This window comes from Bubalus bubalis, chromosome 9, assembly GCF_019923935.1.
Source record: "Bubalus bubalis isolate 160015118507 breed Murrah chromosome 9, NDDB_SH_1, whole genome shotgun sequence".
Taxonomy (NCBI): Eukaryota; Metazoa; Chordata; class Mammalia; order Artiodactyla; family Bovidae; genus Bubalus; species Bubalus bubalis.
This window is the reverse complement of record NC_059165.1, coordinates 8,788,741-8,805,925: the sequence shown is the minus strand read 5'-3', so window position 1 is coordinate 8,805,925 and position 17,185 is coordinate 8,788,741. Positions and strand designations below refer to the sequence as shown.

The 17,185-nt window shown below is 39.7% G+C and overlaps 1 protein-coding gene across 14 annotated transcripts in view; it reads left to right on the top strand.

Moving 5' to 3' along the window:
* PAM (peptidylglycine alpha-amidating monooxygenase) overlaps positions 1-17,185 on the top strand; it is a 315,491-nt gene that overhangs the window by 114,484 nt on the left and 183,822 nt on the right. The gene's annotated exons all lie outside the window — the stretch shown is intronic.

The following is a 17,185-nucleotide window of genomic DNA, read 5'->3' as shown; positions in this document are numbered from 1 at the left end:
AGTCAATATAGCTAGGATTTGGGGGGTTCAAGGAGGACAGTCAGGAACCAAGCGTGCCTATGCGGTGCTGCCTAGCCTCCTCCCTGTCTCTGCTCCATTCTTTTGATTTGCAAAGTGATGTTTCAGCTTCTCTACCCTGTGTCGCTTTGGGTCTGATGCTACGTGAATTCCAACTCAGCGAACTTCTCCTTTTCCCAATTTCAAATTTCCAGGGAGATTTGGATAGGCCCCGGTAGATCAAGGGGCCAATTAGCTATGGCTTGGGAGTGGGGTCCCACCTCACATGGGGCTCATCTTTCAAAGGCGAAAGGTTGTGTTTGGTTTTGCTACTCTGATTCCACCATGAGTAGAAACCTCTTTCTGCCAAGTCCCACTTTACTGAGCTTCTACATACAGTTTTGCACATCCTTCACTCAAAAGGTGCAAGGTTCCCGGATTGAAGGGCACAGCATCTCATTTCATATGAAGAAACCCTTCTCCAGATTCTGGGGTGGTTTTCCCTCTCAAGGTTTCCTTGCCGAGTAAGAAGAGCAAGTTGGAATCCCTGCTGTCACTGGGATTATTATAAAATCTCCCCCCCCCACCCTTTTGGTTGGTGCAGGGAGCTCAATTCTTTGTTTATTTGGGGGAAACTTGCAATAAAATTTAAAGGGAAATTGGTTGTTTTTTTTTTATCCCTTGTGCTGTGAAATTTATCTACTTGAGTAAGCTAAAGATAGTAAAATTACATTTGGGCTAATATCATTCCGCTCTCTAAACTACTTTCTAAGACTATTCCAGTGAGAGTGCCTCAGATGATAAGGGGCCAGATTTTTCTAGGAAAATTTATTTAAGTAGAAATCCTAAAGAAACTCAATTAAAGCTGAAATCAGTTGGAGAATTATGGAGTTTTTTTTTTCTTTAAATACATACCACATCCTATAAATTCTCTCGTGATGCCCTATTTTAAGAATTTATCTTGGAGAATACCAGTTCTGTAATAGGGAGAAGAAAACACAGGGAAGCTTTTTATTGATTATTACCAATGTAAAATACCATTTTTGAGGGGACTACTCCAAATAGCCTGCATGATCCTCTCAACAAACCTCTTATTTCATGCTGGGATTTGCATAATATATAGAGTGATATCCTGCCGTGGGTGTCAAAAGAAAGCTATATTGGAAAAAAAGAAGAATGGGATAGATTTTTTTGAATTATCATCTCTCTCTCTCCACACAAGCTTTTCTCCTTCTTTTTAAATCTTTTAACCAGGAGCCATAGAACTTGATTATGCTTTACTTTTCCTGCTACAAGAAGATAATACTGATATCTGTTATGCTTGCTTCTTATGATTATTTTGGGGAATCATGTGAATATACTTTATAAACTGTGGCATTTTAGAAAGATGGAACACTTTTGAGGCCTTGTATGTGCAGTGAAGGGAACAAAGGTGCCTAACACATGGGTCCCGCCCTAAAGGGTTAACCCTTAGCCTGGGAGTCAGACAGACCCAAGCTCCTTGCTGGGACATCCTGAGTCAAAAGATTTGGAGTAGGGATTGCTACTGTTTTAAGCATCCCACCCCCTTCCCCAATTAGTACTGGGCAAACTTGGGATATACTGACCAAAGATTTTACTTTCATTTTCTTCATTTGTGAAATGGGGGATGAAACAAAATATGCCTATAGCCAGTAGATCATGACAGGGTATGAGTAAGGCAATATTCCTGAAAGTACCCACATGGAACTTGGAACTCGATGTGTAATTAATAAACGGTAGGTCTCCTTCCTTTCAATAAAATGAAGAAGGCATTGACCAGATCCCAAGGGAAGTACTGGAGAAGGAAATGGCAACCCACTCCAGTATTCTTGCCTAGAGAATCCCGTGGACAGAGGAGCCTGGTGGGCTGCTGTCCATGGGGTGGCACAGAGTCAGACATGACTGAAGCGACTTAGCATGCATGCATGCATTGGAGATGGAAATGGCAACCCACTCCAGTGTTCTTGCCTGGAGGATCCCAGGGACAGAGGAGCCTGGTGGGCTGCCGTCTATGGGGTCGCACAGGGTCGGGCAAGACTGAAGCGACTTAGCAGCAGCAGCAGCAGCAAGGAAAATACAAATAAAGTGTCCTGGGTGTTCAGAGCAGTAGTGAGATGAGGAGAGGCGTCCCCTCTGCTGGTCCATCCATGAGAAGTGGAGCATATGGTGGGTTTAGGGGGCTGACGCTGGCATTCTGTAGAACTTGGTCCTACAAGACTTGGTTTCAATTCCCGGCTTTTTCATTTAATAGCCAAGTAACCTGGAAACACATCAGTTAGCCATGTATGCATCCATTTTCTCATTTAGATAATAAGGATGATAATCAAACCTAACTGATAGGATGTTGTCAGACAATAAAACACTCATCCATCCCTCCATTCAACAAATGTTTCTGAGGACCTGCTCTCTGTTTGACATTGTTCAGGATGCTGTGGATATCGCAGCGAATTAAAGAAGCGGCAGAGTATCACCATGTGGTCAGTGCTCAAGAAATGAGAGCCGTTGTTATACTGTAATGAAAGTCTTCCAGTCCTGTAGTCTGATGTGTATGTTATAACTATGACAGAAGTACACATTTCTAGAGCTTTCGTCGTTTGACTGGAGCCACAGGATCATCACCAACTCAATGGACCTGAGTTTGAGCAAACTCCAGGAGATAGCGAGGACAGAGGAGCCTGGAGGACTGCAGTCCATGGGGTCATAAAGAGTCAGGCACGACTTAGGGACCCCACAGCAACAAGAACAACAGAATGAAAGTCATAGGTCTTAGTTGAAAGGGACCCCAGGGCTCTTAGAGGATATTGTTGATGTTTCCCATTGTTTACACATTTGGTAGCTGTTCACAGTGTGTGCCATTATTTGATTTTCTAGGCCATGGCTTTTAAATTGATCTTCACCCAACCTGCAACAGAAAAGATGTATTCTAGGGTCTTCACCAAAGTTACTAAATCCGAATCTAACTATGTCCACTAAATGTGGACCCTGGAATCTGCATTTTAAATTCTGGGTGATTCTAGAATTATAACAACATTGTGTTAGGAAGACCTGGGCTTCCCTGGAGGCTCAGAGGTTAAAGCGTCTGCCTGGAATGCGGGAGACCAGGGTTCGATCCCTGGGTCTGGAAGATCCCCTGGAGAAGGAAATGGCAACCCACTCCAGTACTCTTGCCTGGAGAATCCCATGGAGGGAGGAGCCTGGTAGGCTACAGTCCATGGGGTCACAAAGAGTCAGACAGGACTGAGCGACTTCACTTTCACTTTAGGAAAACCCAAATGGAGCTTCCCTGATAGCTCAGTTGGTAAAGAATCTGCCTACAATGTGGGAGACCTGGGTTCAATCCCTGGGTTGGGAAGATCCCCTGGAGAAGGGAAAGGCTACCCACTCCAGTATTCTGCTCTGGAGAATTCCACAGACTGTATAGTCCATGGGATCACAAAAGGTCAGATATGACTGAGCAACTTTCATTTTCAATTTTCACTTTCAAAGTGACCTGAATCCTGAGGACTTTCTGCTATCAACAGCTTCCTGATTTTGCATCTGACCTGGCCCATCTAGACCTGAGCAGAGAGGCTTCAGAGGGAACAATGACCTGGAGAGCAGAGGTTCTTCAACCTGAAAAACTTTAAAAGCATGCATTTCTTGTCCTACTCCCAGAGTTTAACTAAGACGGTCTGGACTCAAGCATTGATATAAGATCTAAGTCAGAGGATTCTTGAGCTAAGCAAGGTTTTGGATTTGCTTACCTAGTCTAATTTTGCTTCAAAAACATCCTCCAAGATATTCCCATCTCCTAGTTTGCTTTTCAACCTTTCAAAAATGCTTAGGAGTAGCTCACCAGGTTTTGATACTGCAAGATTGCTATGTAATGTGAGCTCAGCTGTATCCGACTCTTTGCAACCCCTGGAAGGTAGCCCTGCCAGACTCCTCTGTCCATGGATTCTCCAGCTATGAATCCTGGAGTGGGTTGCCATTTTCTTCTTCAGGGGATCTTTCTGACCAGGAATCAAACCTGCATCTCCTGCACTGGCAGGCGGATTGATGCTACAGTATATTGGACTTTTTCGAGCAGTTTTTATCTGATTCATCTTCATGGGACTAAGTTTTTGAATATGCAGGGCCCTTTCATGGTTATTGTCTTCCTTTGTCCTCCCAGAATCCCTTTGAGGTAAAGAGGGCAAGGATAGATTTTGTTGTTCTCCTTTAAAAACTTGTAATCAGAGTGGGTCCTGGAAAATTCTGTATCAGAACAAGCTTCAACATGATACACAGACTTGAATTAGCATGCTTCAAGGGGAAATTAAAGAATGTTTCTTGACCACTAGTTGAATCCACAGTTATGGAATTCTCAGGTCTACTGCTATTACTAAAGCTAAAGGGATGTGAAAAATCTACCACTTTCCTACTCTCAATTAAATTATAGTTTCATCAAAATACAGTCTAATTGTATTCTGGGTAACAGGGGCTCCCATTGCAATTCTGAACAATTAGTTAAAGCACACATATTTAAAATCTCTAAACATTCCTACAAGTTCAGTGGATTTAGATAAGCAAAAATCTAAAAAGGGGTGTATGGAAATATTTTACCAAAGATTAAGTGTTTTTTGTTTATGGCTCACTAATTGAAAGCATTGTTCTATTTTCAAATATCCAGTTACACTTTTATGCTTAGGTTGACACAATTAAACAGAAACTAGCCCTTTTCCATTGAAAGAGATAGTGTATATGCCAAGGTCAGAAGCAGTGGCGCTTTACTGATACTTTACCCACAAAAGCTGCCCTGAAAGACCCAACAACAAAAATAAGCGGTGCTGCGTTTTACCACTGTCATGCTATTTAGAGTTAAACATTTAGTTGTTTTCCTAAGAAAGATGAGTATTGAAAACATTATTTTAAGATTTTATATGTTATTAAAAAGTATTCCTTCCTGCCTTCTGCTTTCTTTTGGCAGATGACATGAAAGAAAAGTACCAAAATTGTGGATGTTCTGGTGCCTTTCAGCTGAATTTTTAAAATTATACCTCCCCTAGTCCTATTTTTGACCTCTAATTCCTGAGTTCTTAAACACAGTGTCCTACCTAGAAATATTGAAGCTGAGTCATAAATTTCAAGTTGTATAGTCTGAAAATGGCCATCAGATAATATGGTTGTCATAAAAAACAAACAAACAAAAAGAACTATCCATTGATTCTACAATACAAACTTCAGAGAGGAAGAGTCAACGTATTTTATTGGCTTGTACAGATGGCAGAATCCAGAAGAGCAAGCACCGATTCTGGTGGGCTGTGTGTCCGGGGCTCTTGTCAGAAGACCGGGTGGGAGAGGAGCTCGTTGCAGAGGCGGTTTCTGCCTTTCATGAGAGCAGCCCTGGGGAAGGTGTCTGAGGGACCAGCCACGCACGGTTCCCAACAAAGGTCCTCTGCCACCACTGCCCTTCGTCACCCCTTATCTCGGGCTCCTGCCACAAGATCACATACAAATCTCAGCTGCTCGTGGTGCCTTGTGAAGTCATCCTAACCTTCAGGGACCTCCCCTTCTCTCAGCACTTGCTGCTTATTATTTCTGTCACACAGCGTTCAGCGTGTGTGCCTTTGGTTATGATTTCCTCTTCAATTATGTTATTCGTGGATGGCTCAGTGGTGTACTTCTAGACTCTTATCCAGGACGCCAACAAAATGCTTTTCTTAGAAAGAGGTTATGTTGAGGGGACGTCCCTGGCGTTTCTGGTGGTTAGGACTTCGCCTTTCAATCCAGGGGGTGTGAGTTCAATCCCTGACCCAGGAGCGATGGTCCCATATGTCTCGCAGTCAAAAAAAAAAAAAAAAAAAAAACAACAACACAGACAGTATGGTAACAAATTCAATAAAGCCTTTTAAAATGGCCCACATTAAAAAAAAAAAATCTTAGAAGGCATTATGTTAGCAGTCAAAGAAACACCTGACTGGTAGACAGGAGATGTGTTACCCCGGTTCTGCTCTGAATTTGGAGAAGGAACTCTTGAGCAAAGCATTTAACCTAGCTTCATTTCTTTCCTCGGCTGTGAAATGAGGAAACTGAACTAGATAATCTCCACGTAATCTACTTTGAAATTGTATTTCTGGGACTTCAGTTTCAACGCAGCAGGTTGAGAACATGATTTTTCATCTTCTTGGCCTCCCCAAATCCCTCCAAAAAAGATGGTAAAAGAGTTTTAAAAGTTATATACCCCTGGGAAGATAAAGGGAAGGGAGAGACTCCACAGTGAGTCAGAGATTAATACATTTTGGGAAAGCGGAGAGGAGAGGATTGATAACAAGCTTAGTATAAGAGAAGCTGTTTCATTTAAGTGCCCTGGAGAGGCAAGACCTGTGAGAAGCAAGCTGATCAACTTCAGCCACCACATGAAGGGCTCAAGCCTTAGTGATTCCAGTGCCATGGAGAGTAGGGATACCACGTGGGGCTAAAGTCAGGGCTTTAATGTGTGAGTTTGCTCCAGGCTCCTCTCCCTGCCTTGCTCCCAGAACACTGACAATATATTTCATTCTCCCAGAAGATGGGTGACTCTGCTGTAGAAAATTGAAAACCCCCAGGGTTGATGGAGAGTTAGGGACATGTCTCACTGGAAAGGAAGAATTTTAAAGAACAGGAATAAAAGGAAGTCAGCTGGAACAGTGTAGAAAGGAATAGAAAGTAGAAAAAGCTAAAACTAGAAAGTAAGAGAAGTTGAAAATTGTAGGAAATCTCCAAGAAGGACAAAAACAGACAATAGAAAGGAAATGGTAGGAAAATTTGAGGGGCGTTCCATCAGGTCCAATATCCAAATAGAGGAATTCTTTAAAAAGAGAGAGAGAGAGAAATCAGATAATTGAAGAAAAGAGATGATCAAAGAATATTTAAGAATATGTATCAATAGAGTAGTTCATAAGTCTTCAGATTAAAATGACCTAGCAAGATGAATGAGGAGCACCCAGGAAAATGAATGAGAAAAAGACTCATTATACTAGGGAACATCGATAACATTTCAGAACAGAAAGGTAAAGAGAAAAATTCTAAAGCTTCCAGACTGGGAAGTTATTTGCAGAGATTATTAATGTTAATAAAGTATGAAAGATCAGAATGGTACCTGATTTCTCAACAATAAGATTACAAGAAAGAAGATAGAGAAGTAATATCTTTTAAATTTTTAGAAAAAATAATTTTCATCTTGTTAATCTATATTCAGCCAAACACAATGAAGGATGAAGCTAAAATAAAGATACTCCAACCATGCTGTAGTTCCTGCACTGCATAAAAATAAAAAGGTATACGAGAAAGTTAACAATCATAAAATAATTACTTGGTTCAGTGGAGGAGAGTGTTTATATAGCTTTAGCAATTTAAATATTGATTTTACCAAAAATTATGATATGTGTGGAATGAGAAGGGGGCTATAATATCCCCTTCAATCTGTATCTTTGAAAGTAGAAAGTCAATAGATAACGAATAGATGTCTCTGTGAATCGGTAAATGAGAACATCAGCACATTAGGAAAAATGAAGATAAATACCAGAATAGTCTGCTAAAAGAGTCCCAAAGTGTTATAGCTGATGAGTAGGACTTGTGGTGGTTGGGCCGAAGACTGCTGTTATATTGCAGGTTTTTAGTACCATTTGCGGAAAAGACAATGGCACCCCACTCCAGTACTCTTGCCTGGAAAATTCCATGGATGGAGGAGCCTGGTAGGCTGCAGTCCGTGGGATCACTGAGAGTGGGACACGACTGAGTGACTTCACTTTCACTTTTCACTTTCATGCATTGGATAAGGAAATGGCAACCCACTTCAGTGTTCTTGCCTGGAGAATCCCAGGGATGGCGGAGCCTGGTGGGCTGCCCCCATGGGGTCGCACAGAGTCGGACACGACTGAAGCGACTTAGCAGCAGCAGCAGTACCATTTGACTCTTAACTATGTGTGCTTACTACTTTGATTTGAAATTTCTTCTTAAAAAGTTTATATTCTTTTCCTAAAACTTGATGTATATCCCAGTTTGGTATATAAGATTTTTCTTAAACTTTACCGTGAGACCCTGGAGAACTGTGTGATGTATTTCTTCGTATCCCTTGTTCGCATTCATTTCCTTAATATGCATTATGTCCTGTTGAAATGGGTAGGATGATGCTTCAGTCTCGCTGATTTCTTTTAAGATTTTTCCTTATGTATTTTTGCCTGCGCTGAGTCTCTGTTGCTGTGCACAGGCCACTCCCTAGTTGCAGTGCACAGATTTGTCCTAGTGGTGACTTCTCTTCCAGTGGAGCCCAGGAGCTAGTGCATCCAGGCTTCAGTCGTTGGGTATAGGGGCGTAGTTGTCTCTTGGCATGTGGGATCTTCCTGCACCAGGGATTGAACCTGTGTCCTCTGCATTAGAGGTGGATTCTTAACCACTGGACCACCAGGGAAGCCCTGGATATGACTAAAAAGTAAAAAAGAGCTTTTTACCCAAGTGGAAATGAACATAACACCTTGAGTAGAAGTAGACATTGAAGTGTATGTTGAAATTTACAACCTTTGTTCTCTGTAACTCATATAAATTTCTTCATTGCCCCCCATCCTGCTGGGTAGCTGGGAAGTAACTAAATTTGCCCTTGAGAGTTATGTGATTCTTCTGCTTTAACATTGTCTTTTCATGTACATCTTTGGGCAAAAAAGATGAGCTTGAGCTTCTAAACTCAAGTCCCTATGAAGGGGACTGTTGCTTCTTTTGCCTTCTGCCTTCTTCAGGGAGTGTCTGGATTCAGATGGATGGAAATAGTCTCTCCAAACATCACAGGTCACTGAATAGAAGGCACAAGGGTAACATAGAAGGAAAATAGGGAAACAGTGTGGTTGAATTAGCAAATGGCTTTCGAAATGTCAGTTTGGATTTATTGACATAACTCACTTCTGTTCTTTCATTGGTTCAAGGAAGACACAGGGCCACTGGGTGCACGGTACTTCTGTACTACCCAGCTTGGGCAAGTGAGCTGTGTTTCTTTCACAGCAGATACTGTGCCCTACACAAATCATACTCATGCAAAATTTTGATACGAACAATAGAGAAAAAAAGAAATGTATGGGTAGAAAGAAAAGCAAGAGTAACCATTGAATACCATTAGTTCTCAGATTCAAATAAATTAGTTTGTGGGGAAAATGTGAGGGGACAGAAAGCTCAAAATCTTTGATTTCATTTGGGGAAAGCAAAAAGCAGAATAATGTGCTGACTGCATTGGCATGGAGCAGTTGGAACGTAGGACTGAGAGAAACTGAACCAATGTGTGGGGAGAATTAATTCCCAGTCATCAGATGCTCTCTCCAGTTAGTTTAGGAAATACTACTTTCTGTGCATAAGAGTGTGATTTCCTCTCCTTAGGAATTTTTCTGTCATTTTCTTAATGCTCACTTTCTCATTAGGAGGAAAATTCAGAAGGTTTCAGGAGTGAGTAAAATGCTTAGGTTGTGTGCATATGTATTTTGATTTTGTATTAGAACACATTGCATAATTAAACTTAAATATTTTAATGATATCTCATTTGCTATATCCTTGGAGGATAATTGTAACTCAGAAAAGAATTTCCCCTCTAGTGTGTTCTGTTTTTACATAACAAAGGCTGCCTTAATGAACCTTTATCTCATTACAATGTAATACCAATGGTAGTGATTTAAATATCAAAATGATAGGGAAGATTTATCACAGTTTTATTCTGTTTTAGGCAAATTAACACTACTTAGTCCACTTGTTTTGCTAATTTTATTTTATTTATTTTTTCTTGTTTTTAAAAATTTTTTATTGAAATATAGTTGATTTACAATGTTGTGTTAGTTTCTACTATACAGCGAGGTGAATCTGCTATACTCACACATACATCCAATCCTTCTTGACATTCGGTTAAGATAAAACTTACTGATAAAAGTTGATAGCAAACAATTTTTTTGATATTTTATTAAAAGAAGATGATATAATTACAAAGTTTCAGAAGTAAAAATAGACCATCTTAAAGTCTAAATCAGAATGAAACAGTCAATAGTATGTTTTTACAATATCTTAAAACAACTCTGTGGTCTTATTCAAAACAAAGAGCATATGTGAGTACTCTACTATTATTTATGGAGGAAAAAGTTTGTTGTTTTTTTTTTTTTGACCTTTACTGATCAAAGAGTTTACAGCATATTTTTTTATTATATTGGTGGCTCAGATGGTAAAGAATCCACCTGCGATGCAGGAGACCTGGGTTCAGTCCCTTAGTTGGGAAGATCCCCTGGAGAAGGAAATGGCAACCAACTCCAGTGTTCTTGCCTGGAGAATCCCAGGGACAGAGGAGCCTGGTGGGGTACAGTCCTTGGAGTCACAGAGTCAGATATGACTGAGCGACTAACACTTCTTCACTTCACTTGTATTTAACAATACCATTCTTTCATCCCTGCCATTCAACTTTTCTTTAATCATAGATGAAGAAATTGTGAAATAAAACACAACATCCACCATGCCAAAAGAGCAGTTATTAGTCCAGTATTTTGCTAGATGTGAGCCAGGGTGACCCGTCTAGAAGCTGCCTTCCCGGTTGGTATCCATCCCTGAATCCACCGAGTGCTCGTGTGTCGACCATTATGATACTGAAAATGACCAGCCAGTCAAGCATGGGCCATTATCTTGAATGCGTTGATAGAGACATAAATTCCCCCAATGATTTTGAAAGATAAAATGGTCAGTTTCCTTAAGAATGTTTTGAAGTACTTCCAGGCTGGTTATGGGATCCACTGATGATTTTATAATTTTATTTTATCGAAGGAATTGTAGAAGGTTTAGTGATGACCTTGATGTATTTTTAAGTAACAATGAATATGATCACTACTAAATCTACACCTTTGTACTTTTATAAATAGTATATTTAAAGGCTTCTGGTCCCGTTTTTTCCTATTTTTACCAAATCTTTAGGAATATGTCACTTCAAAAGAGGCAACAGTCCTTTGGTAGAATTACTGGACTGGAAGTACATTGTTTGCTTTATCCACAGAATTTTGCATGTTGTTATGAAATTCTTGTATCATGATCCAAGTTTTTGTATCTTTATGACTTCTTCACTGTTTGAGAGATGTAATCTTATGATAATAGAAAGTTGTCAAAATGTGAAAGAAAATTTTTTAAAATTAATGCATATATACTGACTTAAAAATTCCATTTCAAAAGCTAAACAAATTGCATTTCAAAAGAATCACCTTTCAGTAAGGTAATTCACATAATCTCTATTTAGAAATAAATATTAAATTCAGCCGAATCAAGTAAATAGCAGTAAAATTAATTACTCATTTAGCAGTTAGTACTTTTGTAATACTAAGTAGTCATATAGTGTATTTCATCTTTAAAATGCTTTAGCAGCAATAAGTTAAATTTCTTGTCAATACTAATAAGAATCTGTTTGTCTCATTTAAGTCCCGGGCACCGAGTTGGGTCTGCCATTTTATATTTGTTTGTTCTCAGAAAATGTCTAACTGCTTCTGGAATATAAATAACCTGTTATTTACCTCCACTGCCTGGTTTATTTGGGCTGTTGGTTCTACAGATCTGCCTCTATGTCGTTTCCTTAATTCCTGCTACACAAACTCGAGCCATGACATAAAACACCCATCAGTGCCAGCGTTCAGTAAATATTTCCTAATAATCTTGACGTAACAGTGGTAATTCCCTTGAAATATAAATTGTTATTCCTGATTAGTGGTGTACATTTCAAATGATTTAGGTTAAGAGTTTAGTTCTGTTTTTGCTGAATGACAGAGCTGCTGTTTTTGCTCTTATTTTCAGTATTAGAAAAAGTAAATCTGGGGCTTTTAGCTCTGTTTTGTTGTTGTTGTTGTTGTTCCTTTTCTATGGCTCAGTGGCACAGAATCTGCCTTCTAGTACAAGAGACGCAGGTTTGATCCCTGGATCGAGAAGATGCCTTGGAAAAGGAAATGGCGACCCACTCCAGTATTTTTGCCTGGAGAATCCCAGGGGCAGCGGAGCCTTGTGGGCTGCCGTCTATGGGGTCGCACAGAGTCAGACATGATGGAAGCAACTTAGCAGCAGCAGCAGCCAGTATTTTTGCCTGGGAAATTAATGGACAAAGAGGCAGGGGCTACAGTCAATAGGGTTGCAAAGAGTTTGGCATGACTGAGCATGCATTCTTTCTGTTTTTTTTTTCTTGTTTTTCTTAACTCTTCAATGATAATTGTTACTAAAAATTCAACTTTTTGTTATGATATAATGCAAGGTTAGGGCATATAATTTCAGTAATGGAGACAGAGGCGAATAAGATCAACTGGGATGGCACCCAGTGTGTCTGTCATGCCCAGAGGATCAGGGCCTCATCTTTTTTTCAGCTCTTATTTCATTTCCAGGGTGTAGTGCAGATCACTGTGGGAAACCTTGTAAAGAAGATTAAAAACTGAGGAAGAGCAAGCTAGTCTGTAAGCACCTTGTTAAAATAAACCACTGCTTCCTAACCTCAAGACAGCAAGAAACAGTTTAATAGCAGTGAAATAAATTCACCACCTGTTTGTGCAGCAGTATCAAAGACTTCTAGCAAACATAAGAATGCTTTGATCCTTTTCAGCCAGAAGAAAATTATGAAGCTCGGCATTGATAGTTCATGAGGAGTTTGGGGACACTGATCAAAGAAAACTGTTATTATTATAGATAAGAAATTAAAATATCTGAATATAAGCTACTTCAGTACATCATACTTCTTTCAGTGGTGAATTTCATATTTAGAAATTCAAATAGTCTTATGATTAAGCTGTATTTTATTGTGGCTTCTATACCCCAAAATAAAAGACATTAAAATGTTTTTAAGCAATTGTGTTTCTTTTGTTAATGGCTTTCAAATTATATAGTTGAGATGGATTGAGGGGGCAATGTATAGTGTATATTTTATAGAAGCCCTCTAGATTACTCTAAGCTCAACTGAGCAGAATTATATAAATGAGAGAAGGTTTTGACATTCTTTCATGATCTTTAAGAAAAATTCCTATGAGTTTTTCGATTATAGAATAGTATTATATGATTATAGATTCCACTTTAAGTATTATAATTGTATAGCTGAGAGGCTTAAAGGCAAAGATAACAAAACTTTTATAATAGCAAGGGGTAATTTATTGTAAGGATTTGAACATTTGAAGTGGAAAACATAAGAATCATTTGAAAATTTGACTCTGCTATGGGAGAAAAAATGCTTCTGCGTAAATAGCACAAGAAGCAAAAGATGAAGTTAAGTGTTATTTAGGAATGAAAACGTAGACGTTTCCTGTAGATTTTTAATGTATCAAGAACGAGAATCCTGGTTCTGTAACTGCATGTTTTGGATCTGTGCCAGGTTCATGTGCAGTTAATAACCCCTGCCTCTGAAGTCATAGGGAGGCATTTAGCAAAATATGCATTGAAATGCTGCAGGAATAACTGTGGCTAAGGATGCGGAGGCATAAACAGGAAAAAAAGATCCCTACAAAAAGAGGACATCTCATTTTTAAAATTTATGTTGATTAGTTGCAAGAAAAACCGAAGGAAAGACCGCTCTGTACCTTCTGACCACATCCCTCTAAGCCCAGTGCCTGGGACTGAATATTTGCACTTAAATGTGACACCCTCCCACCCTTCATTCTATAGCAACTTCCTCTTAAAAGCAGGAGAAAATAATAATGCAAAGGCCCACAAAGGAAGCATTACAAAAGTAACGGAAAGATCTTTCAATTTTTACATTGGCCAATGATTCATAGTTTACTGGAAAAAAAAAAAAGAGTTTTGAAATCTGGTAATGTCTTGGATATTTCAAACTAGTTCCTTAAAACCTTCACTGAAGAGGAGGGTTTATTAGTTTTTGAATTGGCATGTTATGGAGACAGCCGATAAGTCCAGGCCCTCGTCTCTTGCTGTGAGTTAGGACAGAAATCCCCACCTTGCTCAGTGACTGCAGGACCAGGTTCCTGGTCTCCCCAGCCGAACAGGAATGTTGAAAGGAGAACTGTTTTGTGCTCTGCTTCTTGCACTGCATTCTTTGTCGCGTTCTGAGCTTATAAATAAATAAGATATCTGGTGGGCAAATGAGCCTCGTGAAAGGAGCCCCTCTAGCCGCTCTGACATCGTGGATTATGCTCTCCTTTGCTGCATGGTAGTCTCTTGAAAACTTCCAAAGTGCATCCTTAGAACCACAGGATGCAGGCTGCTGGGAACACAGGGATCTGTTTTCTCTTACATTAAAATATGCCAGCGCTGAATTTAGATACATGTGCTATGAAGTAACACTTGAATTAGTCAAAGCTGAGAAACTTAATTAAGAATAATGTCTCTTGTTTTTTCCCCCACGGAAATATTTACAGGCCTGAGCAATTGGATGACTAATGGACGTATTTATAGGGCATCTGGTACAGATCATGGCAACCAAGAAATAAATAAATAAATAGAATTTGTTGCTGTTGGCAAGTTCTTATTGCAGTAGAATCATGCTGAATGGTACCCTTGAGCTTGTTTAACATATATATTCTAATAGGTACGCAGCCAATTTTGACTTGCTGGAGAAGGATACTTCAAATTGGCTCACATCTTAGAAGAGACGGATTCCAAACAAACCCACAGGCAGAGAATGCCATTCAGTTTGGTGTGCCTTGTTAATGAAGCTGTTGCTGTTTAGTTGCTAAGTCGCGTCTGACTCTGCGACCCCATGGACTGCAGCCCGCCAGGCTCCTCTGTCCATGGGATTCTCCAGGCAAGAATCCTGGAGGGGGTTGCCGAGAGGGCCTTAAAAAGAAAAATGAAGAGAACCTTAATAAAGAAGGAAAAAGAAAAAGACAATTAAAAAAAAGAAGGAAAAAGAAAGCAAAAAGAAAGGAAGAAAAGAAGCAGTAACTTGGTATATCTAAGTGTGGCAAGTGTTACGCTATGTGAGGGTGAAGTTGATATTCTTACGTGAAGAAAGGGTATACCTCTGGGGTCACAACACAGATGACTCTAGGGTAGTTAGTAATGTTAATGAGAAAAAGTGGCCAGGTGTAAAAAAAACAAAAAAACAAATAGACAGGCAACAAGATTGCACCTCAGGGTTGAGTGGCGGTTAAAACAGCTACTCTTGGCTTTAGGATCTGAGAATAAGGAGGGCGCCGCGGGGACCCTGGAGAAGAAGCCTCAGATTGCTGACCCTGCTGGGAACGGAAGACACGCTGGGTTCAGCTAATTGTTCCCATGTGGAAGAGCGGGTCCAGGGATGCCAGATTTTACAACTCTTCAAGAGACACGCTTTATGTGGAATCTTTTCATTTTGAAATGTTTACTCAGAATTCAAATTCAGGGGAAGAGTTAGGAAAAATTCGCTCAAGCCAAACAAAACCTCTTTGGGCCCAGATTTGGACCCTTGTCACAGATCTTCCGTTTGTCCTTTCTGAGTTAGCTAAATGAAGTATGTTTGTAAAGTTGTAGAGGAAATGTTCCTGCTTCCTAACATCTGAATTGAAAAAAAAGCTAGGTAACCTTTATAGCTGAATGGCCGCAACTGTGGCGTCAGATTGCCTGTGGTTATATTTTGGCTGTGTACCCTGGACAAGTTTACCAGTTCTCTCCATCTCTAGTTTTCACTTTAGCAAAATGGGAATGATAATGGTACAGATTTAACAGAGCTTCTGTCAGGATTCAGATAAGCTCATCTTTATATAGGGCTTAATATTAGCACAGTGCCTGGCATAGTATGGCTCGATAATCATTATGATGATGATGATGTCACAATAAAATGATATTCAGAGGATGTCCTTTCTGCTGTACTTGAAGAAAGCATCCTCTAGGAATGTGGAGAGTTAGTTTTATGTTAAAGAATATGAATTAACTCTGACATAAATCACAGCAAGATCCTCTATGACCCATCTCCCAGAGTAATGGAAATAAAAACAAAAATAAACAAATGGGACCTAATTAAACTGAAGAAGCTTTTGCACAATGAAGGAAACTATAAGCAAGGTGAAAAGGCAGCCTTCAGAATGGGAGAAAATAATAGCAAATGAAACAACTGACAGTTGATCTCTAAAATATATAAGTAGTTCATGCAACTCAATACCAGAAAAATGAACAGCCCAGTCAAAAAGTGCGCCAAAGAACTAAACAGCCATTTCTCCCAAGAAGACAAACAGATGGCTAATAAACACATGAAAAGATGCTTAACATCACTTGTTATCAGAGAAATGCAAATGAAAGCCACAATGATGTACCATCTTGTGCAGGTCAGAATGCCTGCTATCAAAAAGTCTACAAACAGTAAATGCTGGAGAGAGTGCAGAGAAAAGGGAACCCTCTTACACTGTTGGTGGGAATGCAAACTAGTATAGCCACTATGGAGAACAGTGTGGAGATTCCTTAAGAAACTGGAAATAGAATTGCCATATGATCCAGCAATCCCACTGCTGGGCATACACACCAAGGAAACCAGAATTGAAAGAGACACGTGTACCCCAATGTTCATCGCAGCACTGTTTATAATAGCCAGGACATGGAAGCAACCTAGATGTCCATCAGTAGATGAATGGATAAGAAAGCTGTGGTACATATACACAATGGAGTATTACTCAGCTATTAAAAAAATGCATTTGAGTCAGTTCTAATGAAGTGGATGAAACTGGAGCCTATTATACAGAGTGAAGTAAGTCAGAAAGAAAAACACCAATATAGTATATTAATGTATAGATATGGAATTTAGAAAGATGGTAATGATGACCCTGAATGCGAGACAATGAAAGAGACACAGATGTAAAGAACAGACTTTTGGACTCTCTAAGAGAAGGTGACGGTGGCATGATTTGAGAGAATAGCATTGAAACATGTACTTTACCATATGTGAAATAGATGACCAGTGCAAGTTCAGTGCATGAAGCAGGGCACCCAAGGCCGGTGCTCTGGGACAACCCGGAGGGATTGGGTGGGGAGGTAGGTGGAAGGGGGTTCAGGACGGGAGAGGGGGCACATGTGCACCTGTGGCTGATTCATGTCGATGTATGGCAGAAACCACCACAATATTACACTATTGTAAAGTAATTAGCTTCCAATTAAAATAAATAATTCAATTTTTTTAAAAAGATGTGAGTTAAGAAGATAGGTTCTGGAGTCTGCCAGCCAGGATTTGAATCCTTGTTCTACTGCAGTGTAACCAAAGCAAGTTAATTAATTTTCCTAA